General features: G+C 39.5%; 1 long non-coding RNA gene across 6 annotated transcripts in view; it reads left to right on the forward strand.

Annotated features, from left to right (window-relative positions):
• The window catches only part of LOC107966622 (uncharacterized), a 216,643-nt gene that overhangs the window by 179,609 nt on the left and 10,363 nt on the right, over window positions 1-26,671 (forward strand). For 3 of the 6 annotated variants that reach the window (XR_010148072.1, XR_010148073.1, XR_010148076.1), the window contains one exon: window positions 20,367-21,037. The exons of the other annotated variants lie outside the window; for them this stretch is intronic. This is a non-coding gene — a long non-coding RNA (uncharacterized LOC107966622). The remainder of the gene's footprint in view (window positions 1-20,366; window positions 21,038-26,671) is intronic. 6 annotated transcript variants of the gene reach the window in all.

A 26,671-nucleotide genomic window follows, 5' to 3' on the forward strand; every position in this document is an offset into this window, starting at 1 on the left:
AGGTTTACTTGTTGTTATGCCTCTTAGTTAGATCCTCCATATGGGTTCATTCAACTTACAAAGAAGTAAAAGGCATAATCTCTTCCTCCAAGAAAATTAGTATTGGGGGAAAACGTAACAATCCATGAAGTAATATAAGGGAAAGAACTTTGGCCTAAGAGAAAGGAGTCCCAAATTCTGGTCCTGTGTCTGCAAGTGATGTGAGATTTTGAACAAAGCCTTTACCCATGCCTTATATTTAACCACATCATCTTTAAAATGAAGACTTAACTCTAAATGAACTCTAAGTTTCCTTCTATTCTTAATATCCTACATTTCTATGATTGTGATTTATGAGGAATATAAGACATTACTAAGGACTAAGGTTGCAAGAAGTAAAGACTCCAACAGACTTAGAAATTCAGAGAAATCAGCCAAGTGCAGTGGCTCATGCCTGTAATCCCAGCACTTTGGGAGGCCAAGGCAGGCAGATCACCTGAGGTCAGGAGTTCGAGACCAGCCTGGCCAACATGGTGAAACCTCATCTCTACTAAAAATACAAACCCCATCTCTACTAAAAATACTAATCTCATCCCTACTAAAAATACAAAAATTAGCCGGGCATAGTGGCATGTACCTGTAATCCCAGCTATTCAGGAGGCTGAAGCAGGAGAATCACTTGAACCCAGGAGGCGGAGGTTGCAGTGAGCCGAGACTGCACCACTGCCCTCCAGCCTGGGTGACAGAGCAAGACTCTGTCTAAAACAAACAAACAAAAAAAAAGAAAAGAAAAGAAAGAAATTAAGAAAAAATCATTGTCTGAATGGTGGAAAAGTTGGGAAATTTTACCCATCACTTGAGTTTTTAATTTAATTTGAATTTGAGCTTTGAATTGGAATTGAATTTTTAAACATATATACAATTTGTAGGACTAATACTTCACAGCTTGTACTTAAACCTTCAGGTCATGTGCTTTTTTACCCCAGTGATCTCAAGAAATGAGTTGTCCTCAGGGTAGCCCCTGAAATGGCAATGGCATGAGGCTTTGAAAACTTGTATATTTTTCCAATGGAAACTTACTCCTGTATCTCTCATGATAAAAGTTCTATACAGCAGACTGGCAGGTTCACGTTCTCTCCTATGCTACCTGGCAGAGGAATTCTGAGTCCATGATGAGCCAATAAATAAGTTTCTTTTCTCACCAGTGTTTAACCTGTCATTATTACCATGTCACCAATCCCTGAACTAATTTAAGAAGTATCAGAATTAAATTCCCATCCATTGATTTTTCAAATGGAAATATTTTTTAATGGTTGTAAAATTATGTGGGATCTTTTAAATAAAAAAAACAGACAATACAGAACAGCATAAGAAAAGAAAAAAATCACCTATGATTTCACTTTCCACAGGTAAATATAGTTAGCTTTTGGAGACAAAGTATTTCATTATTTTTTTCTACCTACATAACACAGTGCCTGGCACAAAATTTTTTCCCAATAAACTTCTGTGGATTAATGAAATATGAGCCAAAGTGATTTAATGATTAAGTTCAAAGGCTCCAGAGTCAGGCTGTGTGTGTTCAATCATGACTTTGCTCCTTACTGTCTTGTCGATTTTTAATGCATTACTTAACTTCTCTGGGTATCACTTTCCTCGTCTATAAAAAGGTGATATAAATAATAACTGTCTCAAAAGATTTCATGAGTATAAATTATGTCAACATGTGTAATAGTGCAATGCCTTGCATGTGGTAAGAGCTCATTAAATGCACAGTCATTATTACTAGTGGCTTCCAATATTCAGATTCAGTCTCCTCCTAGCACATGGAATAAGATACTTCACAGCCTCTTTCAATTAAATGGTATCTTGTAACTTTTTTCTGGCCAATCTACTCTAAGTAATGACAGACATTACTTTGGATTAGAGTAGATTGGCCAAAAAAAGTCATGAGATACCATTCTGGGCCAAGGCCAAAGAAAGCCCCTGAGAATCCTTCCAGCTCTCTCTTCCCTTGCTGCAGTAATGATAAGGGTCACATGTTTTGAGGACACAAAACATGGCAGATAGAATACATGCTACCTCTACATTCTTTCAGAATCCGTAAGACAAAAATAATGACATAAAAGGCTATAAAGCTTCAACAACAAAAAAAGCCAAAAGCAAATGAGAAATGTCAATGAAGTTATGGAAGATGGAAAGAAGATGAGCAAGTGGTGAGTAACTTCAACTTTAGATTTCTCCACTGCGGCAAGTACCAAGTAGAGGAAATTTAGTTCACACTGCAGATTAGTAGAAAACTCAGGAATTGTGTTATTAATCACTTCTGAAGAAGGAAGTCCAGGGTGGGATTGAAAATAAGACAATTGGTTGAAAAATGTATATAAGATGTAGTTAGATCCCTCGTATCCCACTTAGCCACACCACTGCCCCCGTATACCTGTTTGAAGACTGGAAGTTTACCTTCCAGCAAGGTTCTGGATATCTTCTGGATATTTAGCATAGCTGAGAAGGAAGTAAGTACCTTCATAAGGTTTGGATTTAATTGAAAGTCATCATACTGAGCAGTGAGAACACGAGGCTTCCAGAATGCTTACTATCAGGCTTATATTCCTAGTCTCTAGGAAATTGCCAAGCCAAAAAGAAAAGATGTACTAATGTGGGGTTCCTGCCAGTGAAACCCACCAGTTTCAAGTATCACCCTACTAGGAGGCTTGTAAGTCAGGAAGTCCAATCAATATATTTAATGTACCCAATCCAACAATTTGGACTTTGTTATAAAACATAAACAACATTAATGAGCAGAAAAATACTTGAAAAAATACTTTAGGATAAAATACAAAGTCTAAAAAACAAACAGAAAAAATAAATAAAAGAAATGAAGTTTAATGCAGAGAAAAATAACAAAGAGAAAAAAATTTAAAAAGTAATAGAAGATTCATGGAACAATAACATTTAGAGAAGAAGAAGCTCTTAGAACTTAAAAGCTGGTGGTAGGGCCAGGTGCAGTGGCTCATGCCTGTAATCCCAGCACTTTGGGAGGCCACGGTGGGCAGATCACTCGAGGTCAGGAGTTCGAGACAAGCCTGGCCAACATAGTGAAACCCCGTCCCTACTAAAAATATAAAAATTAGCCAAGCATGGTGGCACACATCTGTAGTCTCAGCTATTTAGGAGGCTGAGGCAGGAGGATTACTGGAGCCCGAGAGGCAGAGGTTGCAGTGACCCAAGATCGCACCACTGAACTCCAGCCTGGGTGACAGAGTGAGACTCAGTCTCAAAAAAAATGGTGGCAGAAGTTTAAAAGCAATAGAAGGGTTGAAATGTAAAGTTGAAGAAATCTCTAAGAAAGAACAAAATGACCAAGAACTGGAAAAATATAAAGAAATTCAGGAAAACTAAAGAATCTACTTAGAAATCCAACACTTAAGTAACAGGTGCTCCAGAAAGAGAAAATATGTAATTGAAGGAAGAAAATTTTCAGAAGATTATTTGTATAATTTTTCCATAGCTGAAGAATGTGAGTTTCCAAAATGAAAAACCCAACGCACGCCCAGCCCAATGAGTTTAAAAAATAAAAATAAAAAGACAGGCCTTAGAGTGCATTTTTAAATTTCAGAGAATCTTGTATGTGGAGAAGATCCTCAAAGTTCAAGAGAGAAAACATAGGTTGTAAACATTATAAATACAAAGGATGAGGAAACAGAATGTCACCGGACTTCTCAATAGCTATTCTGGAAGCTAGAGGTTGATGGAGCAATGTTTTTAAATATTGGAATAAAATAGTGTCCAAACTAGAATTTCATGCTATGCCAAACAATTAATAGTTAGGATGAGACAATTTTTTTTATTCATGGGAGATTTCATGACTTTATGTCCCATGTGCACTTTCTCATGAAGCATCTTGAGAAAGTCAAGAAAGTGTTTAACCTAAATAAAAAAATTAAATTAAGGAAGAAGACCTGGGATCCAGGAAACAAAGGATTTAACACAGGAAAAAGCTAGAGTATTTTCTAGCAGGTGGTGAGGGAAGTCCCAAGAGGATCATTGTGCAGCAGGCCTACAGAGCAACCAGCACTGGTTGGAACTAAAGGACTGGGAAGCCCAGGAGAAATGTCTCCAAGAAAAGAAATGGAATTAATATGAACATTGTGAAGAAATTTCACCCCTGACAGTGACTGGGGTAGGGGAAGGTAAATTAATGATGAGTATGTGGAAAACTAAGAAAACCAACCAAACAATGCCAATTATTAACTTCAGGAAAAGCAAATATTGTGCACGAAAAAAATGTAATATTGTACCACAAATGTCATGAACAAGAATTACCTAATCATAGTCATGTCCATTTTACCACCTAAAGTGTAATATAGCTATAATGGGAAGACAGAGGACAAAGGGGCTAAGTGTGTATGTGTATAGGGTACAGTAAGTCATAGTCATATTACCTGAAATGGGAAAAATTCAATGTAAGAAATAGGTAGTTTTACTGGGTAAGTAGAAGTTGAGCTAAGAAATGAAGCTAAAGGAATTGAAAGTGATAGCCTCAGAGAAGTATGTTTTAGAGATGGAACTGCATGAATCAGAGTTACTGGCTTTTTGTTATAAGCCTTGTGGTATTTGGAACATCTGGGAGTCCCCAAAGCCACCTTCATTTCTGACACCAGCTGAAAGTTTGGAACCAGCCCCAGGTTCAATAATTCACTAGAAGGACTCATAGAACTAAGAAAAACCATTATACTCATGATTATGGTTTATTACAGCAAAAGAATACAGATTAAAATCAGCAGAGGAAAGAGGTCCATAGGGCAGGGCTCAGGAGCACTCCATGCTTAGAGCTTCCAGTCATTCTCTACCAGTAGAGAGGTGGTCAGTGCTAACTTTTCCCAGCCATGATGTGTGACAATATACACAGAGTACTGCAGACTAGGGGAGCTTTCTTGAGTCTTGCTGTCCAGAGACTTTATTGAGCTTGGTCACATAGACAAGATTGACACCTGTATGACTGACTTTGGCCTCTAGCCCTTTCAGAGGTCAATTTGATACTTTGTGGCCCAAGGCTCCCACCATAGATCACATTGTTAGCATAGATTATGTCGCAGGGCTTAAGGCCTCTAGGAAACCAAAGACACTCTTATCAGGCAGGATATTCCAAGGGCATAGAGGTTACATCCCCAGTGTTGGAGACAAAGACCAAACCTCTCTTCGGATGAAGTTAATCCTGTACTGCATAATATTCCTTTATTTTTTCCCTTTTAAACTGTTTGTTCTGCTATAACTTTTTTATGATTACCTCATGCTCAACTGGCAAATAAGAAAATGATGTTGATAAAATGTGGAATTATTTTTGGTTTATACTAGACTTTTCCCAGCATGTTAATGTTTTAAGACAACCAAGGCTTAAATGGTGGCTCACGCCTGTAATCCCAGCAATTTGGGAGGCCGAAGTGGGTGGATCACCTGAGGTCAGGAGTTTGAGACCAGCCTGACCAACATGATGAAACCCCATCTCCACAAAAAATACAAAATTAGCCAGGCCTGGTGGTGCATGCCTGTAATCCCAGCCACTTGGGAGGCTGAGGCAGGAGAATCACTTGAACCCAGGAGGCGGAGGTTGCAGTGAGCCAAGGTCGCATCATTGTACTCCAGCCTGGGCAACAAGAGCAAAACTCCATCTCAAAAAAAAAAAAAACACAACCAAACATATGTCTTCTCACATTTAGGAAAAAGCCTTAGCAATATTTGAATACCTTTTTAAAAAGTCAAAAGTTATAGAAGTGTTTTACTTTAATACCAGTAGTAATTGGTTTAGTGGATCCAAGAATTGCTAAATTTCCACTATCTGGGAAGCAGCAAGTGCAGATGAAGGAACTTTTCCTCCTGTATAAAATCAATGGATTAATGAAAATGGCTGTACCTCAGGTGGAATTTTTAATCGGGATCAAAATGTTCTCTACCAGAAACACATGTCCTCAGGCCCTACATCTCAAAAGAGGAAGCAGCAGTCCAAATTACCAGGCTGCAAAGAATGGATTCACTATGATGATTGGCGGAAATTCCCAAGAGATTTTTAAATGCCTGGTTTTGGTTAGGACTTTTGTTGCTTTTGTTAATGCTCTGATTATAAAGTTTGAGAAGTATTGAATGGAATGTCCCAACTCTAGTTGTCTCCATAGGCCTTGTTATTTTTAGTCTTAGGTTTTGCAGAACCTATATGTTATGATTTCCCAAATTAGGAAAGGCCATTATTAGTCAAGCAATATCTAAACTGAAGACCCTAACCTTAGTGTAAAGACTGCAAAAGTCAAAAAAATTTTTAATAAATCTGGATTTGGCTCCAGTAAAACAGAGCTTAGGAATAAGTGTGCAGCTCAAGATTTCTATCAGCAAAAATAATGGTGCGTCATAGTAACTAACAGCTGCCACAGTGCTTTATACGCACCATCTCATTTAATTATGACAACCATCCAAAGAAGACAAATTTATTTTTGTTTTATAGAGGAGAAAAATGAGGCTCAGAAAATAAGCAACTTATCCAAAGTCACTGGCCTAGTAAGTGATAAAGCTGGGTGTGGCTAAGTTCACTGTTGATGCTCTTAACCACTCAGCTGCAACCAGTCTAGCTACTGCTCTCTAATTTGCTCCTGAAAGCTTAACGTGCCTAATATTATATTATTAAAATTATTTGTGCACATATATGAAAAAACAAATCTGACTAATTTTAGCTGAAAGGTAACATTTAATGAAGGCATACGGAGGAGCTCATGGATGGAAGACATAGCTGAGGAACCATGTTCAATACAGACAATCTACCAGGCAATCCCAGAAGGTCTCTGCCCCAGAAACTACTCAGCCCTTCTGCAGAGCACCATGCAGGAACAAATTGGTAAATTCCAATGCTTTTGTTCTTATCTTTGTACCACTCTGCTCCAGAATCAAACCCTAGAAAGTGAGTCTAATGAACATGGATGAGTTGACTGCCTGCTGGCATTAATCCTACAGTGCTGAGTAAAAAAAAACTGGTAGAAGGACCCTCTAGGTATCCTTTGGATTTCATGATGGGGTACAGGCAACCCCATGTCCCAGATTTACCAATCCAACCTGACCAAACATATTGAAGGTAATGAGATTCAAAAAAGAAAAAAAAAAGAACAAAACAAAACAAAAAAACTAGATTGTCATTAAAATGAGGGCAGATGTTTTTTTGGCAAAACAGAGAAAAAAATGACCTCAACAGGGACTTTCAGAAGCACTCTTGAAATGACAAAACCCTCAGTGGAATTTATAGCATAACTTTCTTTTTAATATTCCATTTCTGGGTCAATCCTTGATCCTGTTAACACTTTAATAAGCAGCAACAAAGAGAGGCATCACTGCAGAGACTGTGCAGATACTAAATCAGCTTATGTACATTCTGTCTAGGAAGACTTTGGGAACAGAGGCTGGCTTGCTGTTCATCAAATTTATTTGTGAGTTCTAGCCCATGGAATGTGAGTGGAAGTGATGTGTGCCATCCTCCATGGGCCATCTTCCATGTTTCTTCTCTGTTGACCAACTTGATACGAACATGCACAGTGACCTCACAGTCCAAGTATTGAAGATGGTGAAGATGGTGGAGCCACAGGATGAAAGGATCCTGGTCCTGCTTAGAGAAGAGATATCTCCTGTTCTGTTACATCTATTTTTGACTTTACATGAGCAAAAAGTAAACTTCTATTAGGTTTAAGCCATTTTACATTTTAATATAGCTACTGAAACCTCGCATCTTGACTACAGCTTTTATGTAAATAAGAAATATGGCCTGTAATCCCAGCTGTTTGGGAGGCTGAGGCAGGAGGATTACTTGAGGCCAGGAGTTAAAGGCTGCAGTGTACTATGGTCAGACCACTGCACTCCAGCTTGGATGACAGAGACCTTGTCTTTAAAAGAAAAAGAAAAATGTATATTTCATATTTTAAAATAAATTTTTGGCTGGGCACAGTGGCTCATGCCTGTAATCCCAGCGCTTCAGAAGGCCGAGGCAGGAAGATCTTTTGAAGCCAGGAATTCAAGACCAACCTAGGCAACATATTGAGACCTTGTATCAAAAAAAAATATTTTTTTTAATTAGCTGGTCATGGTGTGTTGTGCCTGTAGTCCCAACTACTCAAGAGACCAAGGTGGGAGGATCGCTTGAGCCCAAAAATTCAAGGCTGCACTGAGCTGTGATCACGTCATTGTGCTCCAGCCTGGGCAACAGCCTGAGCAACTCTGTCTCTAAAATATATACATGTATTACATATAAAGTAAATTCTTGGCTGGGCGCAGTGGCTCACGCCTGTAATCCCAGCACTTTGGGAGGCCAAGGCAGGCGAATCACGAAGTCAGGAGTCCGAGACCAGCCTGGCCAACATAGTGAAACCCCGTCTCTACTAAAAGTACAAAAAATTAGCTGGATGTGGTGGCAGGCACCCGTAATCCCAACTACTCAGGAGAATGAGGCAAGAGATTCACTTGAACCCAGGAGGCAGAGGTTGCAGTGAGCCGAGATCACGGCACTGCACTCCAGCCCAGGCAACAATGTGAGACTCTGTCTCAAAAAAAAAAAAAAAAAAAAAAAAGTAAATTCTTAAATTTACTTTAATGGCTTTAGAGCAAACACTGTCACTGCCTACTCAGACTTATATTGCCCAAAAACCTATTCCTTTCATGTTTATAATACTTCCTTGTTGGGATTGCCTTCTTAAGACTTTTTAAATTTGAAAAACCTATAAAGCCACTGTTTATTTGCTATTTATCGAACTTTAATTTGGGTTTTTTGTTTTGTTTTGTTTTGTTTTTTGCATTCTAATGTTTTTTTCTTTTTTGTTTTAATTTATTTGTTTGCATGATTATTTTAGCTATAATTTTAGCTATCATTTCCCTAATTCCAAAAGAATTTGTGGTAACTGGCATTTAAAGGTTTTTTCCTAATCTTTTAACTTAGAAAGACAATGGGTATCATAAAGCTAAGTAAGAAAGCTAAAGTTCTTATCTCTTTTCTTCTTCAAAGAGGGTAGCTTCTTTTAGATTGCAGCACAGATTTTTTTTTTTTTTTTTTACTTCGGGCAACTCTAAACATGTGTCAGTTTCTTTAATTAAGATTTGGCATCCCCAACCATCTCATCTGACAAGAACAAGCAAGGGGGAACATATTCCCTATTTAACAAATGGTGCTGGGAGAATAGGCTAGCCATATGCAGAAAATTGAAACTGGACCCTTCCTTAAACCTTATACAAAAATTAACTCAAGATGGATAAAAGACTTAAATGTGAAACCCAAAACTATAAAAACCCTAGAAGAAAATCCAGGCAATGCCATTCAGAAGATAGGCATGGACAAAGATTTTATGACAAAAACACCAAAAGCAATTGCGACATAAGCAAAAATTGACAAATGGGATCTAATTAAAATAAAGAGCTTCTGCACAGCAAAAGAAACTATCATCAGAGTGAACAGATATCCTATAGAATGAGAGAAAATTTTTGCAATCTAGCCATCTGATAAAGGTCTGATATCCAGAGTCTACAAAGAAGTTAAACAAATTTACATTAAAAAAAAACTCAACCCCATTAAAAAGTAGGCAAAGGATATGAACAGACACTTCTCAAAAGAAGACATGCATGCAGCCAACAAACATGAAAAAAGCTCAACATTACTGGTCATTAGAGAAACGTAAAATAACAATCAGATACCATCTCATACTGGTCAGAATGGTGATTATTAAAAAGTCAAGAAAAAATGATGCTGGTGAGGTTGCAGAGAAAAAGGAATGCTTTTAGATGGTTAGTGGGAATGTAAATTAGTTCAGCCATTGTGGAAGACAGTGTAGCAATTCCTCAAAGATCTAGAAACAGAAATACCATTTGAACCAGCAATCCAATTATTGGGTGTATACCCAAAGGAATATAAATCGTTCTATTATAAAAACACATGCACACATATGTTCATTGTAGCACTATTCAAAATAACAAAGACATGGAATCAACCCAGATGCCCATCAGTGATAGACTGGATAAAGAAAATGTGGTATAAATATACACCATGGAATACTATGCAGCCATAAAAAGGAATGAGATCATGTCCTTTGCAAGAACATGGATGGAACTGTAAGCTGTTATCCTCAGCAAACTAACACAGGAACAGAAAACCAAACACCACATGTTCTCACTCACAAGTGGAAGCTGAACCATGAGATCACATGGACACATGGGGGGAACAATACGCACTGAGGCCTGTTGGGGAAGTGGGGTGAGGAAGAGCATCAGGAAGAATAGCTAATGGATGCTGGGCTTAATATCTAGGTGATGGGTTGATCTGTGCAGCAAATCACCATAGCACACATTTACCTATGTAACAAACCTGTACATCCTGTGCGTGTATCCCAGAACTTAAAATAAAAATTGATGGAATAAAAAAGATTAGGCATCCCAAAACTTAATGATATATAACTTGTCCTATTTGAAAATTAGAAACATCATTTGCTAATTAGAATCATAGATCATGACTTATATGCTGGTCATATTTATGGTTGCATTAGGAATCCTATCAACCACAAAAAAAGTATGCCCTGCACTCTGTCTTTTTTTCCTAAAAAGAAAAATAAAGCCAATCACAAGAGGGAAAATCTAAATGACATTTCACAAAGTGTTCAATCTATGCTTCCATTAGGAAAGTGAAAGAACCCAAGAATGGGAAATATTTCTTGTCACCCCAGGTGAATTTGAAGAAGTATTTTTCTGGTTGGCTTTTTCAGCAAGACTAACAACATTCTGTTCTATTGGCCTGTGGTCAGGGGTTTCCCCCAAGGTGCCTTCCATCTCTCAGCAAAGAGCAGTAACTTGGTGGGTTGTTTTCTTCTTAGTCACCTGATAGGATTTCCCAGGACAGAGGTGTCAAGCCAATTCTGACCTAACTTCCCATGTCCTTCCTGTGGGTCACCCTGAGAAAAAAGGAAATCGCTCTTCTCCCCCACCTGGTGCTGATGTCATTCCTCTCTTCAGCCCAGCGTCTCAATGCACTCAGGGACGCTTCTGCCTCTGCAAAGAGCAAAGGCTTCAAGTGATGGCCTTGCATGGTAGCATTCTCTATCACAGAGTCAGGAAGCTCTTAGACTTCCTTTTATTTGAAGAACTGCAAGGAAACCACCTGCAGAGCTCCCAAGACCTCAAGAGTTTGTTTTGCACCTTCGCTCTTCTGAGGTAATCACACCTGCTGCCACAGCTTCAATAGCTGAAGCCAAGGAGTAAAAATTGCATCAACATCTATAAATCCATATGAAGCTGAGTGCTCTGAATAACCTTAGCAGATGTTTTTCTCATAGAAGAAAAAAAGTCCAAGTTATCCTCATGTGCTTTTCTTCCTCACTAGGTTTTAAGGTCCTAGAGAGTATACACTGCCTCTTAGTCTTCTTCATCTATCTCAAAGTGCCTGGCTGAGTGCTTTACATGAAGTATCCAATAATTCTTGACCATCAGACCTGGGGGGTGGAACCAGCAGGGCCACTTAGCCAGGGCTGCAAGCCCAAACAGATCTCTATTCTTCAGCTGCAAGTTAGTGCCCAAGCCACATAGGGAATAGGATGATACCTCATTACACATGCTGATGTTAGCTTTAAACTATGCCTGCCCTCTGTTTTCCTAAAAGCTGTGTTGCTGCCAATCTCAAAAGCTGCTGTTCATAGTCATTCACTGTTGGACATTAATGACAAATCACTTTCATGAACTGACATCCATTTAAAGGGATTTTTTTAAAATGTGTTTATCTCATAACTGCTCCTGTTTATATGAGGATCCTGTCTTCTTTGAGATTATAATGACATCAAATGTTATTCGTTTTCTGCACTATTCATATAAACAACGTAACTGGGCATAATACTTTCATGATATCATGTCATTACTAATAAATCACCTTTTTAAAACATCTCTATGATAGTATCATGGTTAACAAACAGCACAGACAAAGGAGCAAGACTGAGTTTGAGTCCAGGCTCCATCTTTTACCAGCTGTGTAAACTGTGTGAATCTAGGCAAGCTCCTTAAAGTCTCTGGACTCTACTTCACAGGTTTTTTGTGGCATTCAAATGAGTTATAGGTGCAGCTCTTGGAATAATACTTGGCATATAGCAAGCACAATGTGTGCTCATCATTTTTATTTCCATTTTATGGGTTTTTTCCCCTTGTAACCTGATTTAGAAGTTGTATTTGTACATTTCTTCATGTTTAACGTATTTGTTCAGGTTAAATTGAAATATTTTACATATAGAAACTGAGGTTGGGTTACCTCAGAAACAGAGCTTGAGACAAGGATTTTTTTTTTTTTTTTTTTTTTTTTTGGTGGTGATTCTAGGAAGCACCAGTAGAAAAGAGGCAAAGAGATTCAGGGAAGGGAAGGAAGTCAGTTCAGGGTGGTTCCCAAAGGGAGCTACTGTAGTCAACTGAGACTCAGCCCACTATAGACCTCTGGGTGATGGTGTAGCCCATACTCCAAAGTTATCCTGCCCAAGGGACGAAGAAGTTGGGGTATCTATCCTGCGACTATCTTTAGCACTGTCTGAGCACTGCTCCCAGGGCATTAAACCCCTAGCTCTTCCAGTCTTCCTCATGTGCAAATAGAAAGAAGCCCTTAGGCCAAGAATAGTGAACTGTTACAGTCACAGGCAGAGGGTAAGAAGAGAGAGGGAGGCTGCTGAGAGGATGTTGGCAAGGCAGGTAGTATCTGCTATGAGAAGTTATTAATTATTCCCTCGTATTTTTTTTCAGTTTTTATTACATCCTTTATTTTTCGGCATTAGTGTCAGTATACCAACAAGTTGCATTTGCCAGGACTTTTGTGGTGACAAGTGACGAAAATTCCAGTCACACTATTTTGATCAAAGAAAGGATCTCAGAGACAGGTACTCAAGTGTTGACAGGATTTGTCTCTCTAGCTGTCACTTCTGCTTCTCTTTGTGAGACAATGTCAATCCTGCCTCCCACAGAGCAGCATTCACCAGCTGGAAGGTAAGTTAGCCAGTAAGGCATTTAATTTGAAACACTGCACTAATTCATCAAATACTTGCTGAGCTACATATTTATATCATCACGGAAATGCAAATTAAAACAACAAGATAACCACACACCAATTATGAAATGGCAAAAATCTGGAACACTGACAACACCAAATGCTGGCTGAGATGTGGAGCATCAGGAACTCTGACTGAAGGTACAGCCACTTTGGAAGACAGTTTTGCAGTTTCTTATAAAACCAACCTTACTCTCACTATACCAGCCACCAATCACAACATTCCTTTGTATTTACCCAAAGGAGTTGAAGTCTTATGTCCACACAAAAATCTGCACACAGATGTTTATAGTAGTTTTATTCATAGTTACCAAAAGTTGGAAGTAACCATGATATCCTTCAGCAGATGAATGGATTCATAACTGTGGTGTATCCATACAGTGGAATGTTATTCAGCACTAAAAAGAAGTGAGCTGTCAGGCAATAAAAAGACATGGAGGAACCTTCAATACATATCACTAAGTGAGAAAAACCAGTCTGAAGAGACTACACACTGCATGATTCAACCATATGACGGTCTGAAAAAGAAAGATCAGTGGTTGCCAGAGGTTGGCAAGAGGAATGAAAAGGTGAACACAGAGCATTCTTAGGACATGCAAACACTTTGTGTGGGACTCAGAATGAGAGATACACATTCTGCCTTTGTTCAAACCCATAGGAGTTTCAACACTGAGAGTGTAAACCATGGACTTTGGATGATGATGATGCCATTGTAGGTTCATCAGTTGTAACAAGTGTACCTCTCTCATGGGAGATGTTGATTATGGGGAGAGGCTGTATATGTGTAGGGGACAGAGGGCATACGGAAAATCTCTGTACTCTCCTTTTAATTTTGCTGTGAACCTAAAAGTGCTCAAAAAAAATAAAGCCTATTAAAAAATACTTGTTGATGTGCAAGACATTCTTCTAGGCACTGAAGAAACAGCAAGAACTAACAAAAAAGGGACAAAACTCCTGTCCCCATGGGCCTTACATTCTAGTGGAGAAGATTAACATAAACAAACACGTAATTGTGTAATACAATGTCAGGTTGTGATTATGATTTGAAAAAGGAAAGCAGGAGAATGGAATAGTGCTATTTTAGATAGGGGGGTTGGGGAAGGCTTTTCTGAGGAAAGAACATTTGAGCAGAGACCTGACTGAAGGTGGTGAGGGAGTCATGGACACGACTGGGAACCATGTCCCAGGCAGAGAAGAGCCAAATGGAAAAAGCCAAGACAGACGCCCCTTCAGCGAGGGCTGAGTCATAGCAGGGGTCATGTGTCTGGACCTGAGGAGCAGGCAGTGGGGTTGGAAAGATAACCAGGGGCCAGATCATGCCCCCAGAAAGCACTTTGGGTTTTATTCTAGAGGAAATGGGGTACTCTCTACTGGGTTTTGAACAAGAGAGTGACATGATCTGAGATATATTTTAATGGGATCACTGTGGTCAGCAAATGGAAATTTGGCTCTAATGGGACGGCAGAAACTGAGAGGCCAATTTAGGAGGCTTCTGTACTCATCCAGGAAAATCCAACTGTGGGGCTCCAACAGTTCAAATGAATTCCCACCCAAAGAGTCAGAAAAAATATGGCAACACGCCCCCTCACAAATCATGTGTACCATATAAGCCAGTTTCTATAGAGGAAGGAAAGGTACTGGATGGACAAATAACAGGGCCCATCACATAGTTGTAATTTACAAATTACCTCACAAAAAGTGGTTATTTAAAATTTAGACACACTCTATCAGGATCATATGTCATCATTCATGTATAAATGAAGGATGTCATTAGAGCTTTGAAATTTCTGCTTTTAAAGATAGGAATGTAACTTTGTCCTAAAATAAAAATAAAATGAAAGTATTGCTTTGATGAAAGCTTTATTATCATTTAAATGCACCTGCTAAAATTTAATATAACCCAGTAAATAAAAATGTATAGCAATTCTCAGAGTCAAACAAAAACTGAGCTTATTATTAGTCATACTGAAAAAGAAGCTCAAAATTAGAGTTTTTTCATTGATACCCAACTAGCATGCCAAAACTCAAAGAGTTGAAAAGCACTCCTGAAGGTAAATATACCCTTCTATAACCTTTATCAAATAAGACATAATTGTCTATATATTTGTCCATCTTATTCATCCTTCCAACTTCATTTTACACTCCAATTTTATTTGTTTGTCGAACACCAATTGTCTTTTTTTTTGTCATCAGCCCTAACATATTGTAAAGATCCATTTGTAACTACTTTAATATCCACATTATCATGCATCTTTCAGTAAAGTAAAAATTGTCCAAGTTTCTCCATTCTCAGAGTTTTGTTTTTTGTTTTTTGTTTTTTTTGAGACTGAGTCTCACTCTGTCGCCCAGGCTGGAGTGCAATGGCGCAATCTCGGCTCACTTCAAGCTCCGCCTCCCGGGTTCATGCCATTTTCCTGCCTCAGCCTCCCGAGTAGCTGGGACTACAGGCGCCCGCCACCGCGCCTGGCTAATTTTTTGTATTTTTAGTAGAGACGGGGTTTCACCGTGTTAGCCAGGATGGTCTCGATCTCCTGACCTCGTGATCCGCCCACCTTGGCCTCCCAAAATGCTGGGATTACAGGCGTGAGCCACCGCACCCGGCCCATTCTCACAGTTTTACTACTTCTGTATGCTGACAGCCTGTCCATCTCTACCTCTAGGACAGACCTCTCTCCAGAACCTCTGATCCACCCAGCCCACTGCGGTGTAGACGGCCTAGAGCAGGTGTTATCTTGCTTAAGACTCCTTTGTTTAGAAGAATTACAAATCAGCTTAAGCTATCTTAAGAAAAAAAAATTATTTAAGAACCCAGGTTTTGCTCAGAGAATCTAGAGCAGGAAGTTCAGCCATGGTTCAAGACCTTTCCCTATCTCTTTCTGGTTGTGTGCTACATAGTTGATCATCTCCACTTTCTGTGCACATTTGTCTCATTCTTTCTCCTCCTGCATCTTCCTCTGCTTCTCCTCTCACAGCTGTGGAGTTTTTACTTGTCCTATGGTTTCAACTATCTGAATCATAAATTAGAATTTCCAGTAGGAGCTGATTGATTTATCTCAGCCTTAAAGAACCCACAAGCCATTTTAAGATCTTCCCTGTGATGTGTGAAACCAGAAACTACATTTCCCAGAATCTTCTTCCTTGTATATTTCCTGGTTAGAGTTAGGCAATTGCAAGAGATTTAGAAAGTGAGATCATTATTCTCTAGAGGCAGGAGCATGAACAGGTGTGAGGTTCAAAACAGCTTCCTGGCAAGCTTTTGATAATTTTCCACCTCAGTGCTACAGACTGACAGGGTGCATAGGAGCCCTGCACACAGCTCAGTGCTGTAGACTGACACTGTTGGTGGTGGCTTGCCTGACCACAGCTCCCTACAATGGTTGAATCAAGCTCTCGAGCTCTAAATCCCTACATTAAAACCTCACGCAACCTTGCAAGTGGAATAAAATACCTAAAGCAGCTTCTGTTTTCCTGGTCAAACCTTGACTGTTACACCTGAAAAAGCCAATAAACAAGGCGCCAGGTGTGAGGTGGCTCTCAAAGCAGCTGTCTTAGTCACCCTAAACATAATCTAGCCACCCTAAGCATCCTCCTCTTGTGTTTTCTCTCCATGGTGGTGACATCAACTCTATCCAGTCCCCCGAGAGGAAACCTCTCCCACATCAGCTCAGTCTCCTCAGTTCTGCCAATTTTATCTCCTAATCTGTCTAATATTTTTAGCTTTCTGTCCGTCCCTGGAAACAGCCTTATTATCTTTCCTGAACCCTGATAGCTGCCTAACTAGCTCTTGATCTCTGCTTGTAGCCCCTTGAGCATCATTTTTTCAGGGATTCTTTCCAAAAGGAAAATCTGATTAGGGAAGGCCTTCCCTCAAATAAGAGTCACTCATACCTGAAAGTTATTTAACTTGTTGCAGGAGACCATCCCTGTGCTTCTGCCTACCCACCCATCCTCATATCAGCATTCTCTGACTCCCATTTTAAACTCCAGCATTGCCAACTGGATTTCAGCACCAAGCTCTTGCTGAACCCACTGTCAGCTGATGGACCTGATAACTTCTACTTTTTAAGACTCAGGTTGGACATCACTTGTTCCAGGAGGCTTTTTTTTTTTTTTTAAGATGGGGTCTTGCTCTGTCGCCCAGGCTGGAGTGCAGTGGTGTGCAATGGCACAATCTTGGCTCACTGCAATCTCTGCCTCTCGGGTTCAAGCAATTCTCCTGCCTCAACCTCCTGAGTAGCTGGGATTACAGGCATGCACCATCACATAGGGCTAATTTTTGTATTTTTAGTAGAGATGGGGTTTCACCATATTGGCCAGACTGTTCTTGAACTCCTGACCTCAAGTGATCCGCCTGCCTCGCCTCCCAACGTGCTGGGATTACAGGCGTGAGCCACCACGCCCAGCCTCAGGAAGCTTTTGATGATTCACTCAGGTTGAATGCAGTTCTCATCCCCTGTGTTCCCTTAATATATTATATATAGCTCCGTCACTGTACTGATCATATTATCTTATAATTTTGTTTATATGCTTTAAGCTAGGAAGTTTTCCAGGACAAGAAATTTTGTTTTACTCATCTTTGTAATCCCAACATTTAGCACAGAGCCTAGCACATAACAGATGCAATTTATTATAAATGATTAATGAATAAAAAATATGAGATTTTTTGGGAGACCGAGGTGGGCGGCCGAGGTCAGGAGATAAAGACCATCCTGGCTGGCACAGTGAAACCCCATCTCTACCAGGCGTGGTGGCGGACGCCTGTAGTCCCAGCTACTCGGGAGGCTGAGGCAGGAGAATGGCATGAACCTGGGAGGCGGAGTTTGCAGTGAGCGGAGATCGCGCCGCTGCACTCCAGCCTGGGCGACAGAGAGAGACTCCATCTCAAAAAATAAAAAAAGATAAAAAAATAAAAATAAAAAGAGGTTTTTAACAGAATGAAAAGACAAGCCACAAACTAAGAAAATATCTGCAAAACATATATTCGATGAACAACTGGTATCCAAAATATACCATGAACACATAAAGTTCAACAATAAGAAAATAAACAACTTGATTTTAAAATGGGCAGAAGATCTGAACACACACATCACCAAAGAAGATACACAGATCACAAATAAGCACGGAAAAAGATGCTCAAAATCATATATCATTAGGGAATCACAAATTAAAACAACAAGACAACCACTAGATACTTATTAGAATGGCAAAAATCCAGAACATTGACAACATTAAATGCTGGCCAGGATGTTGAGCAACAGGAATTCTCATTCATTGCTGATGGGAATGCAAAATGGTACAGCCACTTTGGAAGACAATTTGTTAGTTTCTTACAAAACTAAACATAGTTTTGCCATACAATGCAGCTATCACACTCCTTGGTATCTAAACAAATATGTTGAAAACTTATGACCACACAAAAACCTGCACAGGAATGTTTTATTTATAGCAGTTTTATTCATAGTTGCCAAAACTTGGAAGGAACAAAGAAGTCCTTCAATAGGTAAGGGAATAAGTAAATTCTGATACATCCAGACAATGGAATGTTATGTTGTGACAAAAAAGAAATGAGCTATCAAGCCACAAAAAGACATGGAAGAAAATTAAATGCATATTACAAAGTGAAACAAGCCAATCTGGAAGGCTACTCAGGATCGCCTGAGCCCAGGAGGTGGAGACTGGAGTGAGCCATGATCGATTGCACGCCTGAACTCCAGTCTTGGCAACAGAATGAGATATTGTCTCTATAATTAATTAATTATATCAGTAGTTGTCATGGAGCTCATGGGAAAGGAGAGAGGGATGAATGGGTAGACCACAGGTGATTTTTAGGACAAATTCTATTCTGTATGATACTGTAATAGTGGATACATGTATCAAAACCCATAGAATGTATAATACAAAGAATGAACCCTGATGTAAACGATGAACTTTAGTTAATAACATATCAAAATTGTCTCATCAAGTGTAACAAATGTTACACTAATCCAAGATGCTAGTAACAGGGGAAAATAGGGAGGGGGATAGGAGAACACTACTCTGCTCAAATTTTCTATAAACCTTAAAGTGCTCAAAAAATAAAAAATAAAGCACATATAATATGATTTTACAAGTGCTATCAACATGCCTTCCATAAACCTCTGGCCCCTCCAATTTCTAGTCCCTGCCCTCTCGGGATCCCGCCCCCTGGTAAATCTCTAGCCCTTTCACTCTTGGCCGTTGCTTCTCCTTACACTTTTCACCCACCTTTGAAGCACTCCATTTCCTCCTGTTTCTTTTGGCTGAGTTAGTCCACTTGTGGTGCATCCCATGCCCTGGATGTTTCCCCATCTGGTATCTTCCTTTCTCCCAAAGGAAACTCTTTTGGGGTCATCAGTAAAAGGATCAAAGCACACAGAACCCAAGCGGCTTATTCATTTTGGGGTGTGGACTTATCACAGATGATAAACCTACATGGTCCAGTCTAGATTAATGGGAATAATACATCTTTATTTTTGACCATCTCGCTTGCTTATTCCATAAGTAATTTCCTGAAGGTCTTAATTTTCTGGAAGCCATGCTGGAGGCAGGAGTGATTTAGAAAGATGATCTTTATTATACCTGGCTTAAAACAAAAGGATTTAAAACATGACCTTTATGTTATTTTTCCAAACTAATAATGGAAGTGGTATTAGGGTAATATATTTATAGGTGAGATTCCAGGGCTGATTTAGTAAATATTAATTTCTAATACTTTGTCATTCCCACTGCATTATTCTCCTATAGCTGTCACAACAAATCACCATAAACCAGGCAGCTTAAAACAACAGAAATTTGTTCTCTCTCAGTTCTGGAGGCTAGAAGCCTGAAACCAAGGTGTCGGTAGCACCATGCTCCCATGCTTCCTTCTAGGGAAGAATGCTTCCTTACCAATTCTGGCTTCTGCCTATTCTTGGCACTCCTTGGCTTGTGGCAGCACAACTCCACTCTCTGCTTCCATCTTCACATGCCCAACTTCCTTCCATTTATGTGTATCTGTGCCAAATTTCCCTCTTCTTATAAGGACATCAGTCATTGGATTAGGGTTTACCCTAATGAATTTGGGGAGGACCCTATTCAATCCACTACAACCACCCTTCATGTACACGTAGCTGGTTTCTCTGTCAATTATATATTACAGAGTGAGGACGTTGCCTCTCCTCTAACAAGATATTATAATAACAATTATTGTCAAATTATTTAATGAATGCTTACTATATGACAGTTACATGCATTAACTCATTTAACCCTCTGACAATTCTATGAAATAGGTGCTATTTTTATTTCTATTTTGCAGATGAGCAGCCAGACAGAGTTTACATAGGGCAAATATCACCATTACCTAGCAAGAACAAAATAAGAGGAACAAGCAGTCCCCTTGTATTTTGGTTACTTAAAAGGGTTGGATCTCAAGACAAAGGAAAATGGTTGGGTGCACGAGGGGCCAGATGCTGGAACCAGTTCTGAAGAAGTGTTCCCGGGGCCAAGAGGATCTGAGAGGTGGCCAGGTGTGAAGACTGAACAAGCTGAGTGTTAAGAACAGCAAAGTTGGCCAGGCATGGTGGTGCATACCTGTAGTCTCAGCTCCCTGGGAGGCTGAGGTGGGAGGAATATGAAGGCCCAGGAGTTCAAATCCAGCCTGGGCACCACAATGAGACCCTGTCTTTAAAAAAAAAATCAGCAAGCTGGGAAATAAACTTGGGGCACACTGGGCACTTCCTCATGAAGAAACCAAAATCTCCTGCCTTGGCAAGCTTCAGGAGCCATATAAGGACTGAGCCAGCCTCACCCATTACACTGTGTAGGGCCACTCTTCAGCAACGACATCATGTGGCAGAAGAAAACATGGCCATAGAGGATTCCTTCATTGTGCAATTACCTATAAGAAGAAGAAAAGGAAGAAAAGAGGAAGAAGAACGAGGAGGAGGAGGAGGTCTAAAAAGGAAATGCTTAAATTCTTCCTGAAAGGTGAGTGAATTTTGGAGTTCAATGTAACAACCAATAAATAACATCTCTCTTCTCTTCTTGGTTCTGTGCCCATTGAAAAATACGACAAAGAGTGAAACAAATGGAAAAGCAAAGTATTATCCTCTTTCTGATAAAGCAAATAACAGAGAATGTAGCTCTAATTTGTGGGCAAATGGGGGTCTTAATACTGAACCTCAGAATTTAATATTTAACCAACTTCTGGTGCTGGACAGGATGGACACCCTCTCCAAGACCCTGGGGGAGCAGGACAAAGCCAGTGCTCCCCAGAGGTGGTCACTCCCAGGAGGAAAAGCAGAGAGATGTGGAAGGGGCTGGGTACATGTGCCCTGTTTGTCCTCCCAAACACAGCAGGCAGAAGAGTCACTCCACCCAGGGCAAAGTGAAGGAGAGGGTGGAGGGAGATCGGGAATGCTGTGCTCATAGATCTCTCTTGACAAGAATGGGGAGAAAAGTTCCACACCAAAGGAGGGCAAAGCCAGAGAAATAGGGAAGAGGTCTCGGGATCTGCACAGTGAGTTTGTGGAGCATAAACTCCACATCAGTTTATGTGGCTACACATAAAGATAACTCCAAGAAACCACCTTCAGGGAGCCTGCTCGAAGTACTTGGCATGCTGGTTCCTTACACGGTTTCACTTAATATAATGTTGTTACATAAGTACATCTACCTATCTTTTTTTTCTTTTCTTTTTGTTTGATTCATGCCCTTTTTTTTTTTTTTTTTTTTTTTCCTTGAGTGGATCCTAAGTCAGGAGGCAGTAGGGGTTAGCAATTTAAAGCCCAGACAAAAAACTCTGGTTAAAATCCTAGTTCCATCTTCACTAATTGTGTGACAATGGGCAAGTTACTTAGCTTTTTAGGATCTTACTTTCCTCAATTAAAAGTAGGGAAGAAAATAGAACCTATCCCATAGAGTTGCTGTAAAGAATAAGTGTTGTTGGGTGGCTCATGCCTGTAATCCTAGCACTTTGGGAGGCCAAGGCAGGTGGATCACTTGAGCTCAGGAGTTTGAGACCAGCCTAAGCAACAAGGCAAAACTCTGTCTCAACAAAAAATGCAAAAATTAGCCAGGTGTGGTGCCTTGCACCTGTAGTCCCAGCTACTTGGGGGGCTGAGGTGGGAGGATCACTTGAGCCCAGGAAGTCGGGGCTGCAGTGAGCTGAGATGGTAAGGCTGCACTCCAGCCTGGGTAACAGAGTGAGACCCTGTCTCAAAAAATCAATCAATCAATAAAGTGTTGTTGACGTTTATGAAACACTTAGAGCTCTACCAGGCATATAGTGAACTACGATGTTGTTGATGATGATAATCATCTTTATTGGCACATGCCAGGACTTGATAACCTTAGTTTGTAATGTGAATCCTATTTAAAAGTATTTAAAAGTATTTCCACTACAACTTAAGAAACTGTCATCCAGTGCAAAGCTCAGGGTAGACAGCAGAGAGTTGGATTTAGCCATGATTGATTGGAGTTTTTCCAGGAAAATACGATGAAGGAAGACAAGAACAAATGACAGACCATGGAATTGAGGCTCGATAATGAGAGAAGTAAAGACATAAAGTGGAGAGGAACAGTGAAAAGATGCTAGGAATAATGTTTTTTTTCAATTCCATTGGAATTTAATGACAGCTAGAGTGGGTTATAGAAAGGGCAAGCTGAAAAGTCATAGAGTAGGAGTCATGTCATTGAGATAATGTGGGGAATGGGGGCTGTTGCTATTACAATGCAAGTTCTAGGATCCTCCCAATGGGAAGAATTGGCTAAAGTAAGATAAAGGGCAAGATCTGAGTGGAAGGGAGATCAGAAATGGAGAGACCAGCGTGTTTGAAGTACCACATGTACACATATTGAAGTGTATGATATGAGGTGGTGTTGGAGAGTGTGACAGTGAGCAATAGGTAAAATCTTTCTAGAATGAGGAGGAGCACCTGAGGGATCAGTACATGATGACCATGGGGATTGGTGGATAATGTAGTCTGATGATAGGATATTTAAAGCAGGAAGACACTAAAGAGTTTCAAGAAGAAGAGAGGGAGAATGGGGTGTGCCTTGATGAAACACAAGAATGGTACTTAAACGACCTCCGCCTACATGCCCAAGGTGCAAAAGAAAAGGGAAAGAAAACAGATGCATCTAGAGAAATCTGCAAAGGAACCAGGTCTCCAAGGGACAGTCAGGTCAGTTACAGTAAGAAAGCAAAGTTCAGAGAAAGTGTTAAAGATACAAGGGATCTTGCTGGTGACTGACAGTGAGTTCAGGGGACACACTGAAAGCGTTTCAGAAGCTGGAGATAGGTGGAAGATGAAGTGAGGGGAAAGGAAGTGCAGTGCCATCATGGAAATGAAAGCCTTGGGATGGAGGGGTCACCTGGATGTCCTGGGCTTCTTGGGCCCTCCGTCCTAAACAAGCATAAAGAGCATCACGGGATTATCCTTGGTAGTCTCAAAGCTGAGAGTCATGGGGAGGCTGTGAACATTGAAGATCCTACCAGGGACACAAAGTTACGGGTCCCTTCTTCAATCCTGCCTGTGGTTACCAGGAGGTTGAGGGAGTGATGGTCCTATTTCCCAGAGGAATAAGAGCTCTGGGCTTCTTCAGGAAACCCTGGGGAAGAGGATGTCCAAGTCTGCATGAATACCAACAGATGAGGCCATCGGAAGAAGGGATCCTAAGAAAGAGAAACCACACACAGAAAGGAAGAAGTGAATATGACCCATGCTCACACACCAACATGCCTACAGCCAGGAGGAAATATGAGAGCTAGGAGGGAATTTAGGAGTCTCTGAATTGAAAGTATTCATTTCAGTGAGGAGGAACTGAAGTTCAGAGACGTAGAGTAAACTTATTGTAAGAGGAACCTATGTAATATGTCTTAGAAAGCTCTCCTTCAAAATCGTTATCCAAAAAGAAAAGAATGGGCCACTTAAAGGAGTATTGATTCATTAATCGGGAAATTTGCTTATGGAAAATAGGCAAAACTTGCTTCGAAATGCTTATCACAATCCACCTAAAATTTCTGTTGGCAGCATCATTATCTGTAGCTGCTTCAGTGGTGACACTAATAAATTCACATTAGTAGTAAAGGATTTATTTTTCTTTTACATTTTATATTATGGTCACCAATTGTGAGCTCTGAAGTAAAATGTCCTGTTACATGACAAATTTAAAACAATACATTTTAGAATTTACCTTGACAACACTCTCAGAGAAGATTATTTTAAAAACTATTGATAAATTAAAAATCTAAGTGAATTATATGCCTAAAAGCTTTCTTTTAAGTGATACTTGAGGGGAAAAAAAGGTCATCCCAACATTTTTAGACATTGAACTTTAAAAGTGTAGAAATGGTCACAGAAAGCCTATGTTATTCTGAAATATATTTTGTTTCAGCTATGTTTGTGAAAATTGACCAGCTATTTGACAAATCTAGATTTTCTTAAAGGCACTCAACTAAATGCTATTGTCTCCTAGGACTTGTCTTGGCCATTTTGATTATCATAACTCTCCAATATAGGCTTTAGGATTTCCAAATTCATACTCTGAAGCCCAAAATTATTCCCACTATAATTTAGAGTTAGCCTTTGAAATAACTTATAGAAAGCATTAATTGATTCCATATCTAGGGGCCTTCTGAGTTGTTTATAACTTATATATATCTACATATATATTTATTGATAAAATTTTATTTTTAATATAATTTACAACCAGATTTCTCTTACAAAAAAGATTCAATCTATTTTAAAAGTATGATAATCAATTATATTATATAATTTGTGCCACAATTCATACTTATCTATTGATTTAGAAACCACATTCAAGATAATCCTCTCTACCAAGAATTGGCCCCCAGCGTAGCAGCAAAGCACCATTAACTATCATTTCCACCGACAGCTGAAGTTGTGGTTTTGCATTCAGCACTTTTTTCCTTGTGTGGAGTATAGAACAAAAGATGTTACTAATGTAATAATGTGAGTCATCATCCAAATCTGTGGTTACTACTACCATGAAAAGTTTTCTTTCTCAGTAGGAAAGTGTCATTGGTCATTCCCAAGATGTTACAGATGAACAGAAAAAAAGTGAATATCGTTGGCACTTCCATTTTATCTAGGAAATAAAACTGAGTTCCTCACTTGTGGGTAAAGGCAAGTCACTGTGGTGACACACCATGTTTTTTCAGTAGATGAGGTGAGCAGGAAGCAGCAATCTGAGATGTCTCTTCAGTGCATTTCACACTTACGACATTCACTTTGTTTCAATAAATACAAATAGCAAACATAAAAATTATTATCTGTATGCTTATTAAAATCTCTTCTAATCTCCTCCAAACATATATATCATATCAGCATTTTGCTTCCTTAAATGTTTTTCTTATTCTTTGAAGAGAAATCCAGTAGTTGTTGTTTTTCTTCTTCTTCATTAATAATACGCTTTTCTAGCTCTGCTTCATCTCAAGATAACCATTTGTGTGAACTGGTGTTTTCCAAACTGTTTTCTAGGTAACAAAGGCATTTGATCTGACTAAGTGCCTACAAGGCCAATGTATTCTTGGAAGAAACAATCTTCTAGAAACTCATATTAAACAAAGTTAAAGAGTTGTTTTAATGTGGAACTTCTCCAACCTGTAACATTCTAATGGGCTTTATAATTCCCCATACAGAAAATATAGTTTGCACCATTTTCTTAAACTTGTTAAATAAGAAAACACTTTTGTAAGTTTAAAACAGGAAAACTAATATGTTGAGGAAATACTATATATTCCATGCAACAGAGTGAGAAAAGCTGATTTCAGTCACACATTTGTTTCTTTCTTACGGGCAAAGTACACCATTACTTTGTGGTTAGTGCTTGCTGTTATGTCCAAGGCACCTATATTATTATGATGACCAGATATTCATGGTTTGGTGCCAACTTCAATTATGTGGTCCCATTGTCCCTCTGAGCATGTTAGAACTTTTCAGAGTTTGCTGCCCAATTTTTCATTCAGAAAATATATTCTCTGCATATATGGATAAATAATTTGGTAAATCAAAAGAACATAATCTTCCATAGTTAAGAAGTTGTTTCTGCCATTTGTTAAAAGTAACCAGATAACTAAGAAGCTTACCTGAGAGAAAATAAGGCACAACAGGTGAATCAGAGAATTGTAAAATCTTCTAGATCATGGCTTTAACTTCTTTCATGATAATTATGTGATGCTACTAAAAATATTTAACATCCCCAAGCCTGTTTCTACATCTACATAAATTACAAAACCAAAATCAATAATCTTTTTACTCTCTACTCCTTAGTCATTGTAAGGATCCTTCAGGTCTGTGCAAAAATGTCACCTCATTGGTGAGCTTTTTCCTGACCAGCCCTTTTTTTTTTTTTTTCGGAGACAGAGTCTCCTCTATCACCCAGGCTATAGTGCAGTGGCGTGATCTCAGCTCACTGCAAGCTCCGCCTCCCAGATTCACACCATTCTCCTGCCTCAGCCTCCCAAGTAGCTGGGACTACAGGTGCCCGCCACCACACCCGGCTAATTTTTTTGTATTTTTAGTAGAGACAGGGTTTCACAGTGTTAGCCAGGATGGTCTCAATCTCCTGACCTCGTGATCCACCCACCTCAGCCTC

Source organism: Pan troglodytes, chromosome 10 (genome assembly GCF_028858775.2).
Source record: "Pan troglodytes isolate AG18354 chromosome 10, NHGRI_mPanTro3-v2.0_pri, whole genome shotgun sequence".
Lineage (NCBI taxonomy): Eukaryota > Metazoa > Chordata > Mammalia > Primates > Hominidae > Pan > Pan troglodytes.